The sequence below is a fragment of the Arachis ipaensis genome, chromosome B9 (assembly GCF_059453495.1).
Source record: "Arachis ipaensis isolate K30076 ecotype BB chromosome B9, ASM5945349v1, whole genome shotgun sequence".
Classification (NCBI taxonomy): Eukaryota; Viridiplantae; Streptophyta; class Magnoliopsida; order Fabales; family Fabaceae; genus Arachis; species Arachis ipaensis.
This window is the reverse complement of record NC_142444.1, coordinates 147,534,559-147,544,541: the sequence shown is the minus strand read 5'-3', so window position 1 is coordinate 147,544,541 and position 9,983 is coordinate 147,534,559. Positions and strand designations below refer to the sequence as shown.

The 9,983-nt window shown below is 38.7% G+C and overlaps 1 long non-coding RNA gene across 1 annotated transcript; it reads right to left on the bottom strand.

Moving 5' to 3' along the window:
• Positions 1 to 8,304: 8,304 nt before the first annotated feature.
• LOC148546722 (uncharacterized) lies at positions 8,305 to 9,330 on the bottom strand. Its single transcript, XR_015899994.1, has 3 exons — positions 8,802 to 9,330; positions 8,653 to 8,729; positions 8,305 to 8,574 (listed from the first exon to the last, which is right to left on the bottom strand). It is a non-coding gene; the product is annotated as an uncharacterized LOC148546722 (long non-coding RNA).
• Between the last annotated feature and the right edge of the window lie 653 nt (positions 9,331 to 9,983).

Here is a 9,983-nt window from a genome sequence, read left to right as displayed (position 1 = left end):
GCCATTCAGGAAGCACCATGGTTTGCCGATATTGCAAACTATAAAGCTGCAAGGTTCATACCCAAGGAGTACAACAGGATACAAAAGAAGAAATTAATTACTGATGCAAAGTACTACTTGTGGGATGAACCTTATCTCTTTAAGAGATGTGCAGACGGAATTATACGTAGATGTGTGCCTAGAGAAAAAGCACAGAGGATCCTGTGGCATTGCCACGGATCTCAATATGGAGGCCATTTCGGAGGTGAGCGAACAGCCACCAAGGTCCTTCAATGTGGCTTCTATTGGCCCACACTCTATAAAGATTCCCGAGAGTTTGTACGTAATTGTGACAGTTGCCAAAGAGCTGGTAATCTGCCTCATGGTTACGCCATGCCTCAACAAGGAATCTTGGAAATTGAGTTGTTTGACGTATGGGGAATTGACTTCATGGGACCTTTTCCACCATCATACTCAAACACTTATATTCTGATGGCAGTTGACTATGTATCAAAATGGGTTGAGGCTATTGTCACACCCACCAATGATACTAAAACAGTGCTGAAGTTCCTCCAGAAACATATCTTTAGCAGGTTTGGTGTCCCTAGAGTACTAATCAGTGATGGGGGCACTCACTTCTGCAATAAACAGCTTTACTCTACCATGGTTCGGTATGGAATTCGCCACAAGGTGGCCACTCGATATCATCCACAAACCAATGGGCAAGCTGAAGTCTCTAACAGAGAATTAAAGAGAATCCTGGAACGGACAGTAAATACCCGTAGAAAGGATTGGGCACGGAGCTTGGATGATGCTCTGTGGGCATACAGGACAGCATTCAAGACCCCCATAGGGACATCTCCATACTAACTCGTGTATGGTAAGGCATGTCACCTGCCCGTGGAACTGGAACATAAGGCCTACTGGGCAACCAGATTCCTAAACTTTGATGCCAAATTAGCAGGAGAAAAACGATTGCTCCAGCTAAATGAGCTAGAGGAATTCAGATTCACAGCTTTCGAAAATGCCAAGCTTTATAAAGAAAAATAAAAAAAATGGCATGACAGAAAGCTGTCATCTAGAATCTTTGAACCAGGACAGAAGGTCTTGTTGTTTAACTCTAGACTCAGGCTATTCCCCGGGAAACTGAAATCTCGGTGGAGGGGACCATACGTGATTACAAGTGTATCACCATATGGTTATGTGGAGCTTCAAGATATTGATTCTGATAAGAAGTTCATTGTCAATGGACAGAGAATCAAGCATTATCTTGAAGGCAACATTGAGCAAGAATGCTCAAGGCTGAAGCTAGATTAAAAGCTCAGTAAGGTCCAGCTAAAGACAATAAAGAAGCGCTTGCTGGGAGGCAACCTAGCCATGGGGCAACAATCCTCTAAGCATTTTTCCCTATTTCTATTTTTATTTTTATTTGTTTATATAGAGTTCATTGACAACAAGGTAAATAATCATTTACAGAAGACCTCGGCACACAAAACAGAGAAAAAGAGCTCACTGGCAAGAAAACGCCAGTAAAAGTATATTTTGGGCGTTCAACGCCCAAAATGGGCATCCACTGGGCGCTGAACGCCAGTGATGGTAGCAGCTGGGCGTTCAACGCCAGAAAGGGGCACCCACTGGGCGTTGAACGCCAGTAATGGCAGCAGCTGGGCGTTGAACGCCCAGGAGAGCAGCAATTGGGCGCTGAACGCCCAAAACAGGCAGTGTTTGGGCGTTCAAACGCTAGGAAGGCAGGGAGGAGCAAATTCATTTTTTCCACACGTATTTCCATTTTAATTTCAAATTCTATGTTTCAATGCATGATTTTTACATGAACATGTTAAGAACCCTGATTTCTAAAATCCTTAATTTCTAAAAATCCCTCTTTCCAAATTCAATCCAACTCTTTTCAAATCTTTTCTGAAAACAAATCTATCTTTTTCACTCAAAAATCTTTTCAACTAATCCATATCCTTTTCAAATCTTCATATTATCTTTTTCAAAATTCAGATTTATCTTTTTCAAAAATCTATCATATCTTTTCAAAATTAAACTATATCTTCTATCTTATCTTTTTCAACTCAATCTTTTTATCTTATCTTTTCCAATTTTTCGAAAACCCACCCCCCATCCCTTTAAATTTGGGTTTGGCCTCCCTCCTCCTCCATCAACAATTGCACTTAGTTCTCCTTCTATCCCTCTCCTTTCTTTTCTTTTGCTTGAGGACAAGCAAACCTCTAAGTTTGGTATGTTTATCCGAGATCACTAAGATCATGGCTCCTAAAGGAAAACAACCCACTCCAAGAGGCAAGAAAGATAGCGTTCCAAAACCACTTTGGAATCAAGGGAAGTTCTTATCTAAAGAACATTCAGACCATTATCTCAAAGTAATGGGTCTGAGATCAGTGATCCCGGAAGTTAGATTCGATCTGAAAGAAGAGGAATATCCGGAGATCCAGGAGCAAATTTGAATCAGGAACTGGGAAGTCCTAGCTAATCCTGAAACGAAAGTAGGAAGGAACATGGTCCAGGAGTTCTATGCTAATATGTGGCAGACTGACAAGCAAAAACTATCTGGAACTGCCTTCTATGAATTTTGGACCATGGTCAGAGGAAAGATTGTTCATACCACCCCTGACAAGATCAGAGAGATCTTAAAGCTACCTCAGCTAAAGGATGATCCAGACTCCTTCAACAGGAGGATGATGAGAGCAGACATTGACCTGGATAAGATTCTAGAGGACATATGTATCCCTGGAGCCAGGTGGACCACCAACACAAAGGGTGTCCCAAATCAACTCAAGAGAGAGGATCTCAAACCAGTCGCCAGAGGATGGCTGGACTTCATTGGGCATTCTCTGTTACCTACTAGCAACCGTTCTGAAGTCACAGTTAAAAGAGCAGTGATGATCCATTGCATCATGATGGGAAAGGAAGTGGAGGTTCATCAGCTGATTTCAACTGAACTCTACAAAATTGCTAACAAAAATTCTAAAGAGGCCAGGTTGGCTTATCCGAGCGTGATTTCTCTGCTCTGCAAGGACGCTGGAGTAAGGATGGGAATAACTGAATATATCCTAACTGAAAAGCCAATCACCAAAGCATCAATGGAAAAACAACAAGCACAGGAGGATCCCATCAAGAAGAGAGCACAGGAATTCCTCCCAGAGATCCCTCAATCTGAATATTGGGAGTATCTTGAGACGTCCGTTACCAAGATGCGGGAAGCTATGGAGCAAATAATAAAAGAACAGAAGGAACACAGTCAAATGCTGACCTATATGTTTAAAGAACAAGAGAAGCAGGGGCGTGACTTAAGGGAATTGAAGCGCCAAAAGTCTTCTCTTGTAGGACCAAGCACCCCAAGGATCAGAGGAACCCCCGTTCCCCCAGAATAAAGGTTGTTAATTTCCAATTTTCGCCTTAACTCTGTGACAGTGTTCTTATAGAAGTTTACCTTAGGAGTCATATAGTAGTAATTAGTATCTATTTTGATTTTATCTCCAATTAAGCTATAGTTTATTTTTCTCATCATCAGCAAACATGAATAAAGTAGTAGATCTTTTGAATAAGAGGCAATAAAATTTTGAGTTTTAATAAAAGAAATTCTAATTAGTTAAATGTGGTGGCAATGCTTTCTGTCTTCTGAATGAATGCTTGAACAGTACATATGTCTTTTGAATTTGTTGTTTAAGACTGTTAAATATGTTGGTTCTTGAAAGAATGATGAACATAAGACATGTTATTGATACTCTGAAAAATCATAAAAATGATTCTTGAAGCAAGAAAAAGCAGCAAAGAACAAAGCTTGCAGAAAAAAAAAAGAGAAAGAGAAAAAGCAAGCAGAAAAAGCCAATAACCCTTAAAACCAAAAGGCAAGGGCAAATGAAAAGGATCCCAAGGCTTGAACATCAGTGGATAGGAGGGCCTAAAGGACTAAAATCCTGGTCTAAGCGGCTAAACCAAGCTGTCCCTAACCATGTGCTTGAGGCGTGAAGGTGTCAAGTGAAAACTTGAGACTGAGCGGTTAAAGTCAAGGTCCAAAGCAAAAAGAAGAGTGTGCTTAAGAACTCTGGACACCTCTAATTGGAGACTTTAGCAAAGCTGAGTCACAATCTGAAAAGGTTCACCCAGTTATGTGTCTGTGGCATTTATGTATCCGGTGGTAATACTGGAAAACAAAGTGCTTAGGGCCACGGCCAAGACTCAAAAAGAAGCTGTGTTCAAGAATCATCACACTGAACTAAGAGAATCAATAACACTATCTGAATCCTGAGTTCCTATAGATGCCAATCACTCTGAGCTTCAATGGATAAAGTGAGATGCCAAAACTGTTCAGAAGCAAAAAGCTACTAGCCCTGCTCATCTAATTAGAATCTGAGCTTCATTCAAAAACTCTGAGATATTATTGCTTCTCAACCTATTAGTCTTCTATTTTATTTGTCTAGTTGCTTGAGGACAAGCAACAGTTTAAGTTTGGTGTTGTGATGAGCGGATATTTTATACGCTTTTTGGGGTTAATTTCATATAGTTTTGAGTATGTTCTAGTTAGTTTTTAGTCTATTTTCATTAGTTTTTAGGAAAAATTCATATTTCTGGACTTTACTATGATTTGTCTGTTTTTCTGTAATTTCAGGTATTTTTCTGGCTGAAATTGAAGGAGCTGAGCAAAAATCTGATTCAGGCTGAAAAAGGACTGCTGATGCTGTTGGATTCTGACCTTCCTGCACTCAAAGTAGATTTTCTGGAGCTACAGAACTCGAAATGGCATGCTTCCAATTGCGTTGGAAAGTAGACATCCAGGGCTTTCCAGCAATATATAATAGTCCATACTTTGCATAAGGATAGACGATGTAAACTGGCGTTCAACGCCAGTTCTCTGCCCAATTCTGGCGTCCAGCGCCAGAAAAGGATCAAAAGCTGGAGTTGAACGCCCAAACTGGCATAAAAACTGGCGTTCAACTCCACAAATGGCCTCTGCACATGAATTACTTAAGTCTCAGCCCAGCACACACCAAGTGGGCCCCAGAAGTGGATCTCTGCATCATCCATCATAGTTTACTCATTTTTTGTAAACCTAGGCTACTAGTTTAGTATTTAAACAACTTTTAGAGACTTATTTTGTATCTCATGACATTTTAGATCTAAACTTTGTATTCTCTGACGGCATGAGTCTCTAAACCCCATTGTTGGGGGTGAGGAGCTCTGCTGTGTCTCGATGAATTAATGCAAGTATTTTTGTTTTCTATTCAAACACGCTTGTTCCTATCTAAGATGTTCATTCGCGCTTAACTGTGATGAAGGTGATGATCCGTGACATTCATCACCATTCTCAACCCATGAACGTGTGCCTGACAACCACCTCCATTCTATATCAGATTGAATGAGTATCTCTTAGATCTCTTAATCAGAATCTTCGTGGTATAAGCTAGAATTGATGGCGGCATTCATGAGAATCCGGAAAGTCTAAACCTTGTCTGTGGTATTCTGAGTAGGATTCAAAGATTGAATGACTGTGACGAGTTTCAAACTCCTGAAGGCTGGGCGTTAGTGACAAACGCAAAGGAATCAAGGGATTCTATTCCAACCGGATCGAGAACCAACCGGTGATTAGCTGTGCTGTGACAGAGCGCGTGAGCGTAGTTTTCACTGGAAGGATGGAAGGTAGCCATTGACAACGGTGATCCCCCAACACACAGCTTGCCATGGGAGGACGTGCGTGCGTGAACAAGAAGACAGAGGAAAGCAGAGATTCAGAAGACAAAGCATCTCCAAAACTCCAACATATTCTCCATTACTGCATAACAAGTAACCTTTAATCCATGCTCTCTTATTTATTTGCAATTCAACTGATAAACATAATTGACTTCCTGACTAAGATTTACAAGATAACCATAGATTGCTTCAAACCAACAATCTCCGTGGGATTCGACCCTTACTCACGTGAGGTATTACTTGGACGACCCAGTGCACTTGCTGGTCAGTGGTACGAGTTGTGAAAAGTGTGATTCATAATTCGTGCACCATTACGTTATCGATCGGAGTGTTGCGCATTCGAGTTACGGTTTTTGTTTACCCCTTTTTCTACAAAGGCTCCTAGTTATAATCAATTATTCATACTACTATACGTACTAAATTTTTTATTTTAGAGGTCGTAATACCTTGCCATCTCTGAATTATGACTTAAGCATAAGACTCTGTATGGTAGGGTGTTACAATGTCAAACACGAATAAAGATTATACGTCGAAACGGAACTAATCTCTAGAACTTAGTTTCTAACGTAACCAAAACCCACGACTCGCGTTATCTATGACTCGCATATCATCTATGATAACCCATTAGTGCTTACATATACATAATTCACTAGTGTTAAGCTGGCCAAACTTAATACCAGGAATTATGCAATACAAGACTAATGGCATTAATCAATACACCGTCATGTGCATAAAGCTCTAATTCTCGTTATTCAAACAAGACCTACTACATGACAGACTCTCAGAGTATGCAATTGAAGCATAATCAGTCCATTCCCAAGGCTCTACAGGAAAGACTGCTCTGATACCATAATGTAACACCATCACTACCAGAATGTCACGCTTCCGGCTGTGTCACTCTGATTGCAAGAAGTATTATGACTACTTTATATACTTAATATTAAAATAGGAGCCTGTGACTCAACACCGAATCGCTGATTTGTTTGAAAACCAGAAATAAATACTTTATCTTAAAAAAAAAAGCAGGCATAGGTTCATATACAAGACTTCTTACATAATATATATATATATATATAACATACAACTCCTATCCCTCTTACAAAATTGTAATAACAAAGACGAGGGAAGAAAATAATCTAATTAATATAACAACATATAAACCAAACACAGTATAACTCTTGTTAATACTTCTTCATCCGGTTCCTGAAAAGGTAAAGCTGTAGGGGGGTGAGAACCTAACCACATGGTCTCACCACGGAGTTTCAAAGTTGTCATAAGAAGATTTTAACAAGAAAATTGTTTTCAAGCTCAGTGATTATCATTGTCTTATGAATCTTTTAAAAACCAATAGGTAATTGTTCAAAACCTTTTCAAAGAAACAATGTTCAATCTTTCAGAAATCTGAAACCTTTCCTTTCTTATAAGAAAATCTCAATCAGAAACCAACCACGTAATCAAACAACACAGTCATTAATTCAGCACCAAAGTTCATTCTCAAATGTAGCACGCTAGGATAAACACAGGCAAGACAGACAAGGAAAGCACAAGTAGGTAGCAGTTACAACAAATAGTTCAAGTAGCAGTTAAGAACAGTTTAGCAATTAGGCAAACCAAAACAAGTTCAAACTCAAGCAAAGCATACAAATGCATATGATGCATGCCTGTCCTATGGCTGATGAGGCTCATCTGTCAGTTATCCAGCCAACCCGACAAGTCTGAATTGAACTTAGACTCTCCCCTGATGTGCATCCCCAAGAGTCTATGCATAGCGTTTTCTCAAATAATCAATATTGCTCAATGGGGGTAACATTCCCGGGAATTTATATAGTGCCCGGTGACACTTACGTCGTAGAGTCAACAGAGTATCGAGTTTTCAACCTGGTACACGGGGTGGCAAGCCATGGTACTTTATCTAGGGAACCACGTATCTCAGATAATTCAAATTCATAAGCCATATGAATAATTCAAAGATCATATCTCAACATTCTCAACATCATCATCATTCATCAACTCAAATCTCATTTCCAATTTCATCCAAAACCCATGTTTCAAAGAAAATTTCCATCATCCTTCTTTCCGTTCCGTTCATTAACAATTCCAATTCAAGACATAATTCCTTCTTTTAAATAAATCAATCTTAAAACATATAACGTTTAAAACCAAATATTTTTAAATAATTACTTTAAACGAAACTTCCAATTTTATAAAATTTCGGCAGCATCTCCTCTAAAACTCAGACACTGCCACCCTTTTCGGGTCCCATCCAAACATTCCTCAAATCAACCAATACCAAATCTCAATCATTTTCCAAAAATATAACCAGTTCTAATGTCAAATTATTTTTAAATCCATCCATTTCCAATAATAAATTTTTGTAACAATTAAGCCCGCTCAAATATTAAATCCTTTATATAATCAGACTAATTCAAAATTTAAACCGCTTCCAGAATTAATTTATTTTCATATTTCAAATCATTTCCAAAACAGGTTCGTTTACATTATCAAAATAACTTCAAAACCAATAAAAATCATTTTTCATAATAATCAACCAAATAACTTTTCAAACTAATTTCTTTTCAACAATCACAAATTACTCCAGCAATCAAGTAATCAATCATTCAGTCCAGCAAACAACCACATTTATAAGACAATCATAATCACAGACATATGTTTCTCACATTACTATCTATTTATAACAACTCTATAAGATAAAATAAATTTTAAGAAAACCCCTACCTCGACTCGTCGAAACCATAACTCAAACGCGTCAATGAAACCATTTCTCTTAACTCGAAACCAACAGCAACCGCAAACTCAGTCACTGATCACTTTCGCAGCACTCACAGCAACTTAAAAGTGAGATGCAATGCTCAAAACACGACCCTACGTTACCAGAATCTTAGAGTTTATAACCAAACATAACAGAATATTAACATGGGTTTCCGAAACATAAGTACTTACCGAACTAAGAAAATGAAACAGCGGCGGTAGCTGAACTGGTTTGGCGGTAGCGGCGACCAGAACTTCGGCAACGGCGACTGAAACAAACATACAGCGATGATTAAACTCTCGGAAATTCAAAGGAAACAAAAACCAACTTAAAACCTTACCAGCGGTAGAAGCGGCGGTAACAAGCTCCTCTCCCGCGGGCTCCTTCTCTCTCCTGCGTTTGGCTCGGCGGCGACGGAGGTCTCTTCTCCTTCTTCTGCCTGCGACCATCCTCTACGGTGACAAACCCAGAGGCGGTGACATCACAAGCGCAGCAGCATCAACCTGCGATGATGACGATAGCGACGGCTCTGCACAGTGACGACGAAAGCTTCGAGGACAGTGACCCGTGGCCTCCTCTCCTTCGCGTCTCTGTTCTCAACGGTTACACAGCGTGGTAGCGGCGCGACGGACGATGGCGACGGCACAGGTGACACGACGGTGGCGGTGCGAACAGCTCCTCCTCCCCTAGCGCTCTCCCTCTCTCACGGGTCTTCTTCTTCTCTTCCTCGGCGGCCCCCTTCCCCGCTTCCCTTCTTTCCCTCTTTCTTTCTTCTTTTCTTTCTTTCTTTCTTTCCTTTCTTTCTTTCTTTTTTCCTTTCTTAATCCCTCTCCGTATGTGTTATGTACTTATGTGTGGGTGCATTTGTGTTTGTAGGTATATGACTGGATGGAATAATAATAATAATAATAATAATGATTAAGTCAATGGTGCAAGAAGACTGTTAATGAAGTCCGTCTCAAAACCTACACATGATTTCTAATAAAATTATGATATAATGTATAAGTTTAAAATCTAATTTAATTCTTTAAAATTATTTTAAAAATATTATTTATTTATCAATTTGCTAATTAGATTTTAATTAAGTATTCTAATTTAAAATTAAAAATAATATAATTAATTTTCTTTGTTTATAAAATTAAAGTATTAAATTCTAAATTCTCAATTATTTAACTAAATTGTATTAAATTCTTATTATTTTACAACTATTAAGCTCTATAATTTAAATATAGAAAATTATTCAATAATTATAAAATTAAGTAAAATTTTTAATTTAATTATCGAAACTTGATTTAATTACTTTTAATAAAATAATTTTCTAAAAATAAAGTCTTTAATGAATAAATAAAATTGAAATTAGCTCATAATAATAATTTTCGAAAATTATGGGTCTTATAGTTAACCTCTAACCAATGGATCGGAAGAAGATCAGGTGCATACAATCAACTTGAGTTCACAAGTCCTAGTCAACTCATAGTGAGAGACTAGCTTTGGTGAAGTTCAAGCTAACCCGCACTCTCCA